Raw genomic sequence first — 16657 nt, forward strand, 5'->3', positions numbered from 1 at the left:
GCAAATGAAGGTGTAGGTTTTACAGTGCATTGTTAATTGCAGTGCTCCTCTATTAAAAAAAAGAAAGGGGGAAAAAAATCAAGTTCTGAAAGAGATTAAGCCTCAGCCAGGTCAGAAAAATGCTAAAGTAACTTACGTAATGCATTACTTACCATAAAAGTAACTAAGTAGCGCAACTAATTACTTTTTTGGGGAGTAACTCAATATCGTAATGCATTACTTTCTAAAGTGACTTTCCCCAACACTGATAATCAATGATTTTAAAAATAGTAGTGTTGTTTGCACTGATTTTTAAAATCATTTTCTGCTCACAAAGTATCAGTCTGTTTTGTTCTGCTTTCTATCTTTACTTCCACATAGTTTTAAAATATAATAATCCGACCTTCCGTTATAATAGCCTATTATCTGAAGTTGTTTAAGCCAGAGACATACAACATACATTTAAAGAAATCAAAAACTTTAGCGTCCTACTATTGATTGATAGGAAGGTTGTGGTAATTTCTGGACAAAAAGCATAAAAAAGTTTTGTACATTTTTTAACATTTGAAATAAATAAATAATCTAATTAAAACATAAATACATATTAGACTTCAACTAATAATAAATTATTAAAACAAATAAGTAAACAAATAAACACTGTACTATTAGGAAATATAACTTAATAGAAAAACAAATATTCTAGACTAATAAAGATATGTTTTTTTTAAGTATAGGGTCTCTATAAGAACATATTTGGAGGTCTGTGGCATCAAAAACAATAAATAAACAAAAAAACCTGCACTAGATAGATTTTAGATTACAGAGTGTGATTTGGAACACAACGACTGTTATTCTCTTCACATGCAAGAAACTGTGTCATCATGGGTATAACTGGTGTGATATTGCCCCCTGTCTGAGTTAGGACAGGATACACTTGTTGACCACAATCTGCAATTTTGTTGACTTCAAAGCCCCATTACACACCATTTTATTGTTGTTTTTATAACAAAAAGATTCAACAAATATAAAAAAACATATACATAAAAAAATCCTGGTTGCCTTAAATTTTTACTCTAAATCAAATTAACCTTATGAGTCCATTGAACTTATATTATGTTAAACTGACTTAAAACTGCTTGCGTAACTTATACATTTAAGTTAGAACATGATTAACTACGTTTAATAAGTTACAATAAACTAAAACATGTGCTGTCAGGACTAAAGGATCATATAACTTTTTACAGTGTACATTTTTTATTAAAATAAAACAATATAGGCTAATAATAATAATCACAGCAAAGATGTACAATGTAAAGTTCTATTCATTTTAATTTATTATACTATTGTTATATTTACATAAAGTTATATCAAATATATAAACTTCTACCTTCTGGAATTCCCAAATTATTATTATTTTAAACCACACACGTTTCTGTCAATACAAGTGGTTTAAACTCAACAAAATAAGTCATTTGTAAATCAAAAATTGCCACAGGAAATTCTCACACGGATGTCATTGGAGTAGAAAAAGGTTTAAACCGCACAAAAACACAGTGAGCTACAATCACCATGTCAAACATTTATATTTCCGAGGTGCCTTACGGTGGCGTCAGAACATAAGATAATTTAAACGCAGTTCAAATCGGCTATGCAATGTCGAACTCAGTCGACTTCTAAAGCTTCCATAAGAAAAGAAACATTTTGCAATAAAGAAAGTGGCGAACTTTCAGCGTCAGGACCCGGAAGCGTGTTATTTTATTGTCACATGGCTTGAAGATTTCAATAACAACAAAAAATGGCGACAATCACGTTGTTCGCTGTAAGGCTTGCTGCGTCATTAAAAATATTCAAGTAAACACGGGAGTTCAGCGTTGCAAATGCAGGTAAGTACTTTTGCAGTCGGTTGAATAGTACATGTGTCTATATGTGGGGGTGATATTATATAAATGTTTTTACCTTAGAAGTGCGTGGTGTTTGTTTTTGCTGCGAGAGGGGTGTGTGCGCGCGCTGTTGGGCGTTAGCGCGCATCAGTACAGTGCATTAAGACGACTCGCAACATATAAGACTATTAAAACCAATGCACTTATGTGCTACAACAGCTTCTTTACACGCTTTTAATGTAGAATATTGACAGTACTTGTTGTGATATGATACGACACGATCACGTAATGCCTGTTCGCGGAATAACTTATGTATAATTTATTATAGACGGCATCGTTCTGACCTCATGACGTTTTAAACACACTTTTTACTCTTGTATTAATTTGTGGTTTATAAATTATGTTCCTCACACTCATTATTTTGATGAAACCTGTAGTTTCATCAAACATTATTTGCCACGAGAAGTCGCAACATACTCTGACAGCGAATGTATATCCCTTTTAACCCATTTTAATTGTCTTTTCCCCCATTTTTCCCCGAAACAGCTGCTATAGGAATGTTAGGCAGATGTTTTGTCAGATTATTGGCAGGCGTTTCCACTGTCCTGAGATGGCAAACACGACGCGCTGATGGAGTTGTTTACAAGAAGAGATTCGCTCGGAGGGCGGGGATGTTTTTGGCGGAGTCTGTGGGCGGAGCCGCTCGCCTGCCAAATAATACGAGAGCAAAGTAAAAGGGGTGGAGTCAGGGTTACCATAACAAGTCTTGCGTCACATGGGTGGTTTGTATAAATAATTTAAAGCCCAAAATGAAGGTATTGAATCTCTTGCTGTCAGAGAGGGTGCTGTAACTTATCCAATGAAAAATATGCTATTAAGTCTAATCATTATAATTGAACTGTATGGTAAAAGTTTGTTTTATGATATAATTCTTCACTGATTGCATCTGCTCATGTCTTTAATCTATTTGCAGATGCTTTAGTTTGCTTCATTTATTATATTCTGCAAGCAGTAAACTATGGATCCCACTGTATCTGTGATATGTAAAGTCAAAACTGTCATCCTCGATGTATCATGGATGAGAAGATGTGTGAAGCTCCACCGCCCTGGATCTGCTAGATGTGACAGGCTGCCCTGGTTCAGTTATCACAGTGCTGATGCTGTCCATCTTAAAGGTACAGTACTGTGATAACTGAAGGATGGCTGCCATCTTGACATCTAACATCAGACAGAGATTTGATTTCTGGTCAGCAAGAAGTAAATAACAATGGAAATAAAATAAAAATATGCAATCCTTTTCATTCTGTGTCAAATTACTGGTTGTCTTTTAATTGTATATATTCACATTATGGTAATTATAATTAGTACATGATTATAATTGTGTGTGGAATCTAGCAAAATAGTTAGTGACATTTTAGGATATTATATGTATTATTATACACTATATATTCTATTGTGTATGTATGTATTATATGCATCAGGACTAAAAGAGAGGTCAGTGTTTGCATTTCAATGAATGTTTTCTTCAATTTGAATCCTTTTGTAATATTTGATGTAATAAAATTGGAAAGTTGATGTTTGAATGAAGAATGATGTTTAATTTGATGTTAGTAATAAAACTATTATTAGCCATTTAATAAATACAAAAAGCTTTCAGGGTTTTGTTACATAGATTTCCTCTTCAAATAAACAATTTTAAACAAAACATCTGCTTTTATTTAGATTAAATTGTAGAGTTAACTGTGATACAAACTTTGTTGTGTGTGTACTTATTTATTATGCAAATTTATGTAAATATTAGCAAAAATTGGACTTTCCATGCTAATATAAATATTAAAATTAGTTTTAGAACAGCTTGTACTACATAAGTACATTTTTACTGGTAAATAATCAATTTGAAAATGTAGCACATAAAAAAGCTAAGAGAAAATAAAACAAATGCTTCTTTTCTTGTGTAATTATGATCTGTTATGTCAAAAATTAAAAGCTATGATAAAACATTTGAAACATCTGAAAAGAAGGTATCAATTATCACCCTGCTCTTTTGTTTCAGGAGATCTATCTACACACTGCCCTCTTCGTCTAAAAAATGTCTTAATGGAATTAGTCATAACTCGGGTATTACCTTCCTTCATTGGACTAGCCCCATGTTACACCGATCACCCCTCTTTTCTCAGTCTATTCTCTTCTGTACTACCATAATTCCATGCTTAGAATATAATTTAAATAAGAACAAAAGAATTTATTCCTGTCCCAAGTGAAATAGGTTGTTTTAATATAGTTTACACATTTTGGAAAAGTGTCTTATATAAATATTAGCTATGGTGACCTCTGTGGAATCTCTGGGTCTTCCTGAGAACTATAAAAAAAACTTTACTCGACTGCGTAATGCTGTGTTGCACGTAGACTCACCAATTATAGCCTAAATGACTCATCCACCATTCGGAGGTTCTAACTGTATTCTTATACCCAGTGTTTTAAGTATCATTGTCAACACATATTAGGCTATACCATAATTACATTCCAATATGTAGCAAGTATTTTAAAATGCTAATAACTGTTAGTAAAATTAAAAAGTTTTTAATAGTTATATCTATGCTCATATTTAATTTTAGGACTTTTAAACACAGCCTGTTGTTTCATGTATCTACCCAAACCTCTGTTAAACTATTGATCTGCCACACTCTGTCGGTGTGCTCTTGCAGCCCTCTTGTGAAACTGCAGCCCACAGTTTCTGGCAACTCATCTGTTGGTGAGGACGGGAAGTCCCTCCCATAACTGGCTTACACCTCTTGGTCTTAAAGACCATACTCTTCAATGTAACCAGAGTAGGATTTTGTGTTTTGTCGATGTCCATTTTAAATTAGAGACTGTATAAAAACAGTAACACTGGGAAGGGTTTGCGATGTTAGCTTTAGCGTTAGCTTAAATAATACGAGAAGATGAATTTTTTATTTACAAAACATTTACCATTTTAATTTACAAAATGATTTTAATATCAAGCAGCTAGTGTTTCTAAATTATTTATGAAAACACCTATTTCATAAGCCTTCCCAAACTTTTATCAGTGTTGTGCAGTGGATAAGTAAACATCTATGACTAACTGCAATCATGTCTAATCTTTACTTTTAATTGAGATGCATAACATAACAGCTTAAACATCACATTAATTAATAATAAATGATTCTTATAACGAACCTTTTAGTGGTCATAACATTCAATTCAACTATCATTTAGTACAAATATTGTTTTAATGGTTTGAATCATTTGAATCATAATTAAAGATGCTGAAGAAGACTATATTCAATACAAAACTTGCAGTCTATATGTAAATGTTATGTTTCGGGGTAAATGTATGGATTAGTTTTTACGTCACCGCAACACTCCAAAATATAGTATAATGATTTAATCACACGTATGTTAGTAAATAAAGACTATTATATACGGAGGCTGTAGCCATAACAAAAATCCACTAGCTTACTCTCCGCCTAAGGGTTAACGCTATTGGTACCGCATTTGATTGACAGCTGGATGAGCCAATAGGCGGCGTGTGACATTACCCTATTTTCGGGAATGCACTCGACGCTTGACAGGAAAGGTTAGTTAATCACGAAGACTTAACCACGGTTTGTACCACTGTGAAGCGAAGTTTGACTTGAAAATTATTCTCGCGGAATAAGCTTGATATTGTCGGATAACACTTTGGAGTTTAACAACGACCGTTTTACATCAACAAAACACCAAGAGGAAGTGTTCGAACGTCTGTAATGATCGGAAGTAGCTTTGCCTGGCGAGGTAAGGACGAGGGCCATAACTCTTCACATCCTGACCGTGTGTCTGATCTCTGGGGATTGCTGTATGCGTGTCTTTAATCTGCTTTTCATGTGCGGTGTATTTAAACAATAAGTTATGAAACGGTCCGCTTTCAGTTTGTCTTTGATTGCTTACAATCAAAGTGAACAGTGTCTTACCCGAGTCGCTCATGATTTACCTCAACGTTAAACATTAAGTTATACTGTAATTATGCTGTTGAATTCAAGCTATGAATTTGTAATTCTTTGGTACCGATGATAATTGTTTTATCAGGTGATTGATGGTGGTCAGATGTAAAATAATACAAAAGTTAATTTTTAAACCTAAAAAGATTCTTGGTTATAGTCGAAGTTATAAAGTGTTAAGAAAAACCTGTAGTATTTATGCCATTGTTTATAACTTGCTGAACACTGACGTTATATTTAATGTCTTTGTCATGTTCTTACTATACAGCGATGAAATGGTTAAACTTGTTGCTGCTGCCACTGCAGTTTTGTCGATATGAATTTGAGCGCTTGTTCTCTGTTATCACAAAGTGTATTTGCTGAACAAAAGTCTGTGTGGTTAAAGTGTCTATAACGTGTACTATAGAGATGAACCCAAGTTAATATTATATTTAGGTTTCAGATAGCGAATATGCAAAATATTGTGGTTTTTCTGTATTGGAGACAATAATAGGCTATAACTAAATATTGAAATATGTATGTTAGAAATTGTTAACGCAATTCCCATGTTTAATGCCTGTTTAATAGTATTTGTTGTAATAACGTGCGGTTTTTATATTTTGGTTGGATGTCTTGGAAAAAATATGATATTTGTAATAGATGAAAAGGCACAATTTTCCCCCTCTCCCCCAACGGGTTTCAAAATCTTTACAAGTTTTTCTTTTGTTGAACAGAAAAACAACAAATTTTGAAGAATTCTGAAAACATAGCCATTGACATGCATATTCAGATGAAAAAAACAAAACAAAAACGGAAGTCAATGCCTACTTGATTCCAACAATTTTCATTTCAATATATTTCTTTTTCAGAAAAAGCAAAGAAAAGAAACTCAAGCAGTGTTTAAACAAGTCAGGGGTGAATAAATGATGACAGAGTTGTAATTTTTGGTGAATTATAGTTTTAAGTTTGAAGATGTGATTGTTGGTTAAAATGCGGTTTAGTAAACTCTACTGCTTTCATGTGCTTTATTGTGTCCCATAGGCCACCAGCACAATTTACAGTGGTTTAATCCCATCATATCCTGTCTAATTAGTTAAACTGATTGATTAATATTAAAGCATGGGGGCAATTTGTCTTTTTTGCTGATTCCAAGAAAATTGTTAAATTTCCTTCATAAATATGTAAAAGTGCACCCGAATATTAAATTTCTGTCATCAATTCCTTTTGTTCCATGTCTGAGTTTCTTTCTTTTGTTGAAAACAAATAAATATATTCTTTAGAATGGTGGGGAAAAGCAGCCAGTGACTTCCATAGTATTTTTTGTTTATAATATGGTGTCAATGGCTGCTTTTTCCCAGCATTCCTTAGAATGTATTTTGTGTTGAACAGAAGTAAGAATTTCATAAGTTTAGAAGCAATTGAATGTGAATAAATGGTGTGGAAATTTTCGTTTTGGGTGAAACTGGTGTAAACTACCCCTTCAAACATTTCCAAGTAACAGAGTGACCACAAATATACAATGCTATACTACTGCAGTACTGTTTGATTATGTCATCCGGACAATTTCATGCTGGTTAACTGGTGGTTAAAAGTTCAAAAGTGACATTTTAGGAGACATTCGATTCCTTTAGAGGTTTTAGTGGGAAATCCCTGTCATACAACAGTACTAGCCACTTTCTCATGGAGGTGTATATAAAATTAGAATTCATTTTTTTATCTGAAACCTATATTGTTATGTGATCATACTAAATGAACGTACTGTAACCATAAAAAACAGCAAAATTCACATTTTCCCCCAGATACCTTATAACATTAAAACTTAAGTAATGACATTAGTCAAATTAGTTTGTTTTGTCCAACCTGCAAGATGTTGCGTATCATATGTTGCTGCAGTGGTAGAACAATGACTAACAGCTTTGTTATTTGATATACAGTTGAAGTCAGAATTATTAGCCCCCTGCTTATTTCTTTTCCCCAATTTCTGTTTAACTGAGATTTTTGAAACATAATAGTTTTAATAACTCATTTCTAATAACTGATTTCTTTTATCTTTGCCATGATGACAGTAAATAATATTTGACTAGATATTTCTCAAGACACTTCTATACAGCTTAAAGTGACATTTAAAGGCTTGATTGAGTTGATTAGTTTAACGAGACAGGTTAGGGTAATTTGGCAAGTTATTGTATAACGATGGTTTGTTCTGTAGACTATCAAAGAATATATAGCTTAAAGGGGCTAATAATTTTGACCTTTTAAATATTTTTGAAAAAATTAAAAACGGCTTTTATTCTAGCCAAAATAAAACAAATAAGACTTTCTCCATATGAAAAAATATTATCAGACATACTGTGAAAATTTCCTTGCTCTGTTAAACATCATTTGGAAATATAAAAAAAGAAACAAAATTAAAAGGGGGGCTAATAATTCTGACTTTAAAGTAACTTATTCGATAACATTTTTGGGTTATTTCATAGTCTCATTGCAGAGTAGATCAGTGAGACCCTATAGTGGGCCCCCTGTTTTGAGAACCACTGACTTAGACCATCTTTAGGGATGTAAACAATAACAATGGTCTTAATGCATTTCCTGTATTGCATTTAGAATTTCCGTAGCTTCCTAGAATCCAAAAAGCTCCCCATATTGATAAACAATGTTATGGCAGCTGTTTTATCATTAAAATATGATTAAATTGCCTCTTGTTACAGTTCTGAAGTATTTAACAAGCAGGAAATGTTTATGCGCCAGTGACACCGCCACATTGAATTAGTCTAGGTGACTATCCTCAGAAACATTTCTATTATGCTTGTTGAGTCTCTTTACATCCTGATAGCAGTCATTTAGTTAAGTGGTCAAAAATATTTATATGTATTTACATATTCTGTAGAATGTCCAGGATTAGAAAATGTTCATCCAATCAAAATGCCAGGCTGTCCTACCTGTTTGTAAACATGTGTATTTGCATACCTCTGCGCACCCTGTTTGCACAGACAGGATGCATCATCGGCACATTCATGTATGCTGTGTAGATAGAGCCAGAACGGCTGGCAGATATCACATTCTGTACTATAATCGCATGGTACAGTTTTTTTCTATGGCAAAGGACACGTTATGTACTGTAGTAATGTCTCTGGTCATCTGGTCTGTGCGTGTTCATCCCTTCAGGAGGTGTGGTTTGGCAGGGAGGATGGGATGGGGTGTGCTCTTTCAGTGCTATGAGGCTAAAGTTAGTATTTTCCAATGTTTGTGAGTTTCATACTGATTAAATTAGAGAACATCATTGAAACTGACAATATGTTTTAGGGCTGCTCGATTATAGGAAAAATCATAATCACAATGGTTTTGATCATTATTGTAATCAGGATTATTTAAAATGATTATCAGTGGGCTGTATGACCAAAAAGTTTTTTCCTGTAAATAATGTATCATGAATCATCATCATGAAAATTCACAATTCATAATGCTAACGCATTTTACTAAAGTAAAAAAAACAAAATTACAAAAAGTTCTCAAACATATGGAAAGGAAAAAAGTGAATAAAAAATATAAAAATGAAAAATGTAAAATGAAAGTTTTAAGCATCTTCACTTTAAGAATTAAACTTTATTTCCTTTTTATTAAAGCTACAAAAATCCTTCAGGTCAAAAGCAGTGAGTGATTTAGTTCTTGTCATTTTTATTTCATTAATAATGGTTAAAAACAGTCAGCAGCTGGAATAGTGCGTAGTTACTTTTACAGTTCAAATCGTCGCTCTTTCACATGTCATTTCGTTTTCAACACTTTACATTGTGTTATTACTTATTACATGTTACATAAATTGGATTTCGATGAATTGCACAACCCTAATACATTTACACAATAACAATTATAAGATTTTTTTTTCATTATTTGTTTGGTCGTTCGTTTACAAATGTCTTTAAAAATGTGTTTTAACACACAAAAAAGGTGTTAAATCATCTGTGTACCTGCCATTAACTGACCATCTAAAAGACTTTTCAGCACATCAGGCAATGTTTCTACATGTTAAAACACATCTCTGAAACCAAGAAGATGGCATGCAGATTTTATTTATTTTTTTGTCCAAAAATCTGTAACGATTTTAGTATGCTGAAATATGACCCGGCCATGTTAAGAAAACAATAAGGCGGCAAAGAATTAACTCAACCCTCTTTCAAGTGTTTTTGTTTTCTTGATGTTCTTAATGTTTTCAGGTTGATAAATCCCTACTACATATTGAAAATTGCACTATTATTTAGCATGCTAGTATTGCTATCATATGCATCTTCAATATTGCACAGCTTTAATGCAAATTGATGTGTAATGTAGGCATGTGCCGGTATCACATTTTCATGCTGCGATTAATTGATTGAGCTTTTATCACGGTATACGGTATTATCACGATATTGTAATTTTACTAGAGAAACAGGTAAAAAAACACAAAAAACTTCAGTTTCGTCAACTTAGTAACTTTAATAACTTTTTAATTAACTAAAAGTACTTCAAACATTTAAATACAAATAAATATAAATAAAACAATACACAATATAAAAGTAAACTTGAGCAATTATATCAAAGTGAATGTGCAAAGGGAAACCGTCTTCGATCAGCAATTGTGGAATGAACTGCCAACTATTCCAGCATGTTTTATGCAGCAGATGCCTTTCAAGCCACAACCCAATATTGGAAATCACCCATACACACTCATTCACACACACTCATACACTACAGTCAATTTAGCTTATTCAATACACTATTCACTCAGCCTATATTCAATAATAAACATAACAAAAACTGCCTGCTAATGCATGGGTAAATCTTCAAAGGGAACAGTGTTACATTTTAACCTTTCACCTCATCCTGCTTGCTATTTCACTATCTAAACAATGAAAACATAATACAAGTCAAATTTGTTTCATTTTGATATTTGATTTACACTGTCTCTTTTGCAGAATATCAGTTTTAATAACCAATAATGGCCATTATAACAGTATAACGTACATTAAATTTAAACGATAAAGGTAAGCAATCAGTCAATGTGCAGAATCAGTGTATGTGGTTACATAAATTAATATATTAGCTTATCTTTGCACTCAGCCAAAACAGTTAACTGAGAACAAGTGATTCAAAAGACATAAGAATTGTTAGAAAGAGACAACAAGATGAATTCAATATCACGTTTAACAACTATAGTGAGATGAGATCACCCAGCAGATGAACTGTCTGACATGCACTATACTCTCACCTGGGGTTTATGCTTACCCGCTGAACTAGTGGCTGCAGCTCTGGGCAGAGAGTGTGTGGTCACGTGATTTGCGTTTTTAGCCATGTACTAGAATGAACAGAGAACTTCAGAATCGCTAAATGAAACGCCGGTGTATTTCTTGCGATTTCTCTGCGCCTCCCTTGCGTTTCTTCTCTCTGACTCTCGACTATTTTGACAAATACACACAGACGACGCATGCTCACACGAAGTCCAAAATAGGAGTTTGTGATTGGGCCAGCCCAATGTCAATACCGAAAAGAGCCAATGGGCTGCAGAGTGTCACATGGACCGGCCCGGTCTGTCTGTCCGGGAAAAAAAAGCATCTACTTTCAGAGAGTCATAGATCACAGCAGCGTCAATCAATAAGGCAGAAAAAAAACGATAGGCTGCTAAGCCTTTTATGGGGCGATCAAATCATAAGACGATGATCAGCCCGGCCCAAAAAGTACGTCGGCCCACCGGGAAAGTGCCCGGTCTGCCAGATGGCAAGTCCGCCCCTGCGTGTGAGGATTATAGTGCGGTGGCAGCGGCGGCACGCACACAGGGCTTCGACATGTGGGTATTGTTTACATCAGAGTGCGCATCAATTCTGCGCAGCATATACGCAGTGTTTCTTCAAGCGGTTGATTGAAAATAAGCTAAGGCGCGTCCTAAGAATATAAATTCGGATCTATTATTTTTCACGCTATTTTGAAGTGCCCGCGATAACAATATCGTGCATATTCATTACCGTGATTTATCGCATTACCGAATACCGGCACAAGCCTAGTGTAATGTCTCTTACTGTTTGTTTTTCAAAGATCTCTGTGAATATGATTGTAACATTGCTGTAGTACATAAAGCATTTTAAAACATAAAAAAAATCTTTTACTTTTGACATGAATCACTAGCTTTGTTTAGAGCTGCACAATTAATCGAAAAAAGATCGCGATCTCGATTCGACCCCTTAGGCGATCTTAATCCAGCATTTCTACGATTCTGCCAATCATATTTTCAAGTTCAGGAGAGAAGAAAAGGCGGCCGCACAGGTCTTCACATTGCTTTACATACATTGTTCAGCAACATGGACGCCAATGGTGTTGAAAGAGTCACATAATGTATTTATAAGGTATAATTCACCCCAAAATACCATTTCTGTCTTCATGTAATGATGTATTCGCGGCCGCGAGACCACACGTGACGTGAGCTGCTGACCGTGAGCTCTTACCACAGAGAGGGCGGACGCGCGCCTGTGAATGAAGTCTACTTTAGTGAACAGCACCTGCATAGGCTGTGAATAACAGGTAATAAAGTTGTAAATAACGTTCAGTTTGTGAAACAGAGTGATTGTTTGAGAGCTGCGCGGGAAGTATGAACCTCACTTAGCAGTGAAAATGAAACCGAAAGCATGCACAACATTTAAATAATCATATGGCATTATAGAGTTATGATTAGGCTACGACAAGCATTTGATATGCTTTTTTCCTTTCTTAGCGAACACAAAGTGTTGTGCATGAGAATAAACAGTAGACCTACATATGAATATAGTTTTTTTTACCATATGTTTGAGAAATAACAATAATAATAGACCACTCAGAATCGTGAGAAAATCGTGATTTTTATTTTAAGCAAAAAAAAGAGGGATTCTCATTTTAGCCAGAATCGTGCAGCTCTAGCTTTGTTTCCATCCATCTATTTTTTTGCGCATTTTAGAATATCGCATAAAATGCTTAATGGGAATGACAAGATGTGGTTACATTTAGAAAAGGCGCATTAAAAAACATGTTTTAGCAGTCTCAGGCCTCTAGAAGCCATTGTGCATTCATGACGTTAAAGGCGGATTTATACTTCTGCGTCAAGCACACGCGTATGGTTCGGCGCAACCTTCACGTGGTCATTTAGCCTTCACCGAGGCTAACGCACATCTCTCAAAAAATGTACTGTCGCAACAACGCGTAGCGCAAGCTCTGCGATTTGTCGGCTTAGTAGCACTGACAAGTGTGGGCGGGGTGAGAGCCGCGCTAACCCGTTGAAGTAAGTGTTTACAAGTGTCGAGTCATGGGAAAGAGCGCTAGATGGAAACTTTTGATTTGTGTTTACCTCATGATTAAAGTTGTTGCACGTCTGCCGGTTCCTGCCTCAGAATCAGCAAGTTTTAGCCACTTGTACATCAAGGTAGCCTTCAGAAAAAACAAAACACCAGTGAAGAAATTCGACACAGAGGAAAATAAAAACCTCACTGCCAGCTAGTGTTTTTCGATGTGCTATTGCAGAGCAACTCAAAAAGCACACAGAAGTATAACAAAATGATAAATAAATGCACGGCAACACGCAAGGCAGGCGCCGTGGGTCACAGCGATCACTCGCTGCAAAGAATAACCAGCCTTTAGTCTTTGTCGCCTGAAATGCAGTTAATTTATTAAGAAAAAAGGCTCACAGTGGCTTCTCTTACTGCAGTTTCTTTTTGATATTTGATGGCAGTTTATCAGGAAGTGACGATTTTGTTGTCTTTGACACATTGGATAAAAACGATGCTTTGTTCGCAATGTTTTAGGTGATATTCCAGTTTATGAATACATTTAATTGGCATCTTTGTCTGAAATAAAACAGTAAAATAATTTCGGCTTCCACAGAATTTCTTTATGTTGTCCCAACACAAATCGATTAAGCTAACTTAATCTTTTTTTTTTACAAATTCGAGTAGATGGAACATAAAACAATTAAGTTGTCCCCCCCTCCCAAAATTAAGAATAGTGATGTTTCATCTCATTTGAGCAAGCCGAAAAAGTCATTTTTGAGTGTAGCTAAATGCATTCACTCTCCACTTTTTGCTTCTCATCATATAGCTAACTGGTCTCCACATAACTGCAAACTGAAAACATATCAGGTAGTCATGTGGGTTTAGTCATATCATCGAATTGATGGCATCGAAAAATGTCAAGTTCTTACAGGGGGGTTTGTGTGGTCGTGACTGAACATTCTAAATGGAGTTTCCCTATAGAATAGAACATGTTGTGAAAGAGTTCAAGTTACTGCGGGTTTTCAAATATATCATATTAATGCATTTAGGTTGCCAGAGACGTATGCTTCTCTACAGCGTTTCAAAATATAACAGAAAGGGATAGAAATCTCTGAAGAAATCTCCATAAATGCAAGAATCACAATAATGTTCTTGTTTGCTTTGTAAGAATAAAATTGGAATTGTGGAAATTATAGACGTTTCATCATGAACTTTTAGTCATTATAATAAATGACATTCATTCATGAAAACATTAACATTAATGAATTTGTTGTAGAGGAATCTGTAACATTACATTTGTTTTAGGAGATTACAAATTATTAGTAATAAGTGATAAAATAATAGAATAAAATGCTAAAATTGAAATAACCTGTATGATATAGAAACAGCAACCTTTGTAAAATTTGATGTAGAGGGATATCCAAAAAAACAACAAAAAAAACGATGTCCACGACACCAAACGTGCGTCTCTTTGGGTCTTCTGAAAGAAAGGTTTCACACAGTTTCCCCACCTACGTGTTTGATGTAATTGAGCGGTTTACCAGCAGAACAGATGGAGGGTCGAAAGTGCTGGAGGAACAATATTATTTATGTCTTTATCAGTGAGAGGCATGTCATCAACACCTCAGGAAGTGAAGTCAAGCAAATTAAACAATAACATTGCGAACCGTCCTAAAGCAGATGGAGAGACATATTAATAGCGTGTTGCAGAATCTTTTTCAAGGTCTCAGCCCATATCTTAGGTTCAGTTGGCAATAGTTATACACTTATTCAAATGAACTTCACTAACAGAACAATTTTAGTTTGGTTTAAACAAACCAAACCTGACAAGTGTGAACACACACCCTTCTGATCTGAGAAAGCAAAAGGGCTTGACTTACTGGAATCTGATTATCAACAACAACAACATAAAAAAAATCACTTCTCTTGAAATGCAAGTGAATACATTATGAAGGAAAATAAATGCACAGCCAGTCACTAGCATCTGGATTGCTTCATAAGTTTGGACTGGTCAGGGAGTCAGTAATGGTTCTGTTATGCAAGTTTACATATCAGCCAAAACCTGATTCTACATAAGGAAATGACTGTAGAGGGGAAAGCATAAATCATTGACTGGCACATGTTTGTTGAACAACAAAACCTTGGGAAATATGCCATAACTCATGAAGTATGCTTTCCACAAATCGAGATTTTTATCAAATTTTCACTCACTAAATATTATTCAAGATGTTTTTTTTTTTTCTATACTCTTTTGTTCTTTTTTAATTTAAGTTAGCAATTTTTGCAACCCACATAATAGCTTGCCCCAACTTTAGCCTAGCCTAGCCTATTAAGCAACAGTAGGGGCTATATAATTTGCTGCTACCAAATTTTGATAGTTTTTTTGATAGTTACATAAACGCACTAAATCCAACTTCAGCAGCATATATTTGAGGGCGTACAAGAAGTTTTGTGCATGAACAGAGGAAATCGACATGCAAGTAAAGAGACTCGCATGCTACTTACATGGATGCGATCTCGACTTGTAATACTGCACTCACAACATTTGTCATTGAAATAACGCCATAGGTAATTGATAGATCTGTGTAAAAGGTCTGTCGTCATTCTAAATCCCCTTACCAACCTTCATCACAGTGGTTCAGCATTATTATTATTATTATTATTATTATTATTATTATTATTATTATTATTATTATAACTCCAGAATTGTCTTGAGCATCTTACACCTTCAAAAGCCACCGCTTGTTTATTGTGTGTCGGCATTGTCTTCTAAGGCGCAAGTCATTTATTATATAGGAAAATAAACTCAGCAAATTTCTTTTTTTTTTTTGAGCTTTGCCGCCAGTTTATCAGGAAGTGATGGTTTTGTTCTCTTTGTCTCATTGGATGAAAATGATGCATAATAATTGGCAAGTGTTTTATGCGATATTCCAGTTTTGTGCATAAATTTAATTCGCAACTTTGGATGAATGGGAAATTTCCCATCAAGCATATTTCAATATTGAACAATCCCCTTTCATATAGATTCGTGAAAATTAATAATTCTGTTATCTGCATGCCAGACCACACCCTGCACATATACAGTCCTAAAAATCATATTTTTGTTTTGGTTGTTGTGTACTTGTGCTTACATAAATACATAAATATACAGTTGAAGTCAGAATTATTAGCCCTCCTGAATTATTAGCCCCCCTGTTTATTTTTTTCCCAATTTCTGTTTAACAGAAAGAATTTTTTCAACACATTTCTAAACGTAATAGTTTTAATAACTTATTTCTAATAACTTATTTTTTATTTTTGCCTTGATGAGAGTACACAATAGTTTAATTGATATTTTTTAGGACACTTCTTTACTGCTTAAAGTGACATTTTAAAGGCTTAACTAGGCTAATTTGATTAATTATTCAAGTTATGCCAGGTTCAGACTGCATGATTTTTAAAGTAGCCGTGTCACATGTGTTTTCACACTGCATGACTCTGTGGTAGCGTTCCATCACTGCTTTGTTTACACTGCTAGATGAATCGGTGACAGGGCATTTCACACTACCTGACTTTGAGA

General features: G+C 34.6%; 1 protein-coding gene across 1 annotated transcript in view; it reads left to right on the forward strand.

Annotated features, from left to right (window-relative positions):
- The first annotated feature begins 5433 nt into the window (after positions 1 to 5433).
- The window catches only part of jak1 (Janus kinase 1), a 60857-nt gene continuing 49633 nt past the window's right edge, over positions 5434 to 16657 (forward strand). The window contains exon 1 of the mRNA XM_056460037.1: positions 5434 to 5654. The gene's annotated coding sequence lies outside the window, so the exon portion shown is untranslated. The remainder of the gene's footprint in view (positions 5655 to 16657) is intronic.

This window comes from Danio aesculapii, chromosome 6, assembly GCF_903798145.1.
Source record: "Danio aesculapii chromosome 6, fDanAes4.1, whole genome shotgun sequence".
Classification (NCBI taxonomy): domain Eukaryota; kingdom Metazoa; phylum Chordata; class Actinopteri; order Cypriniformes; family Danionidae; genus Danio; species Danio aesculapii.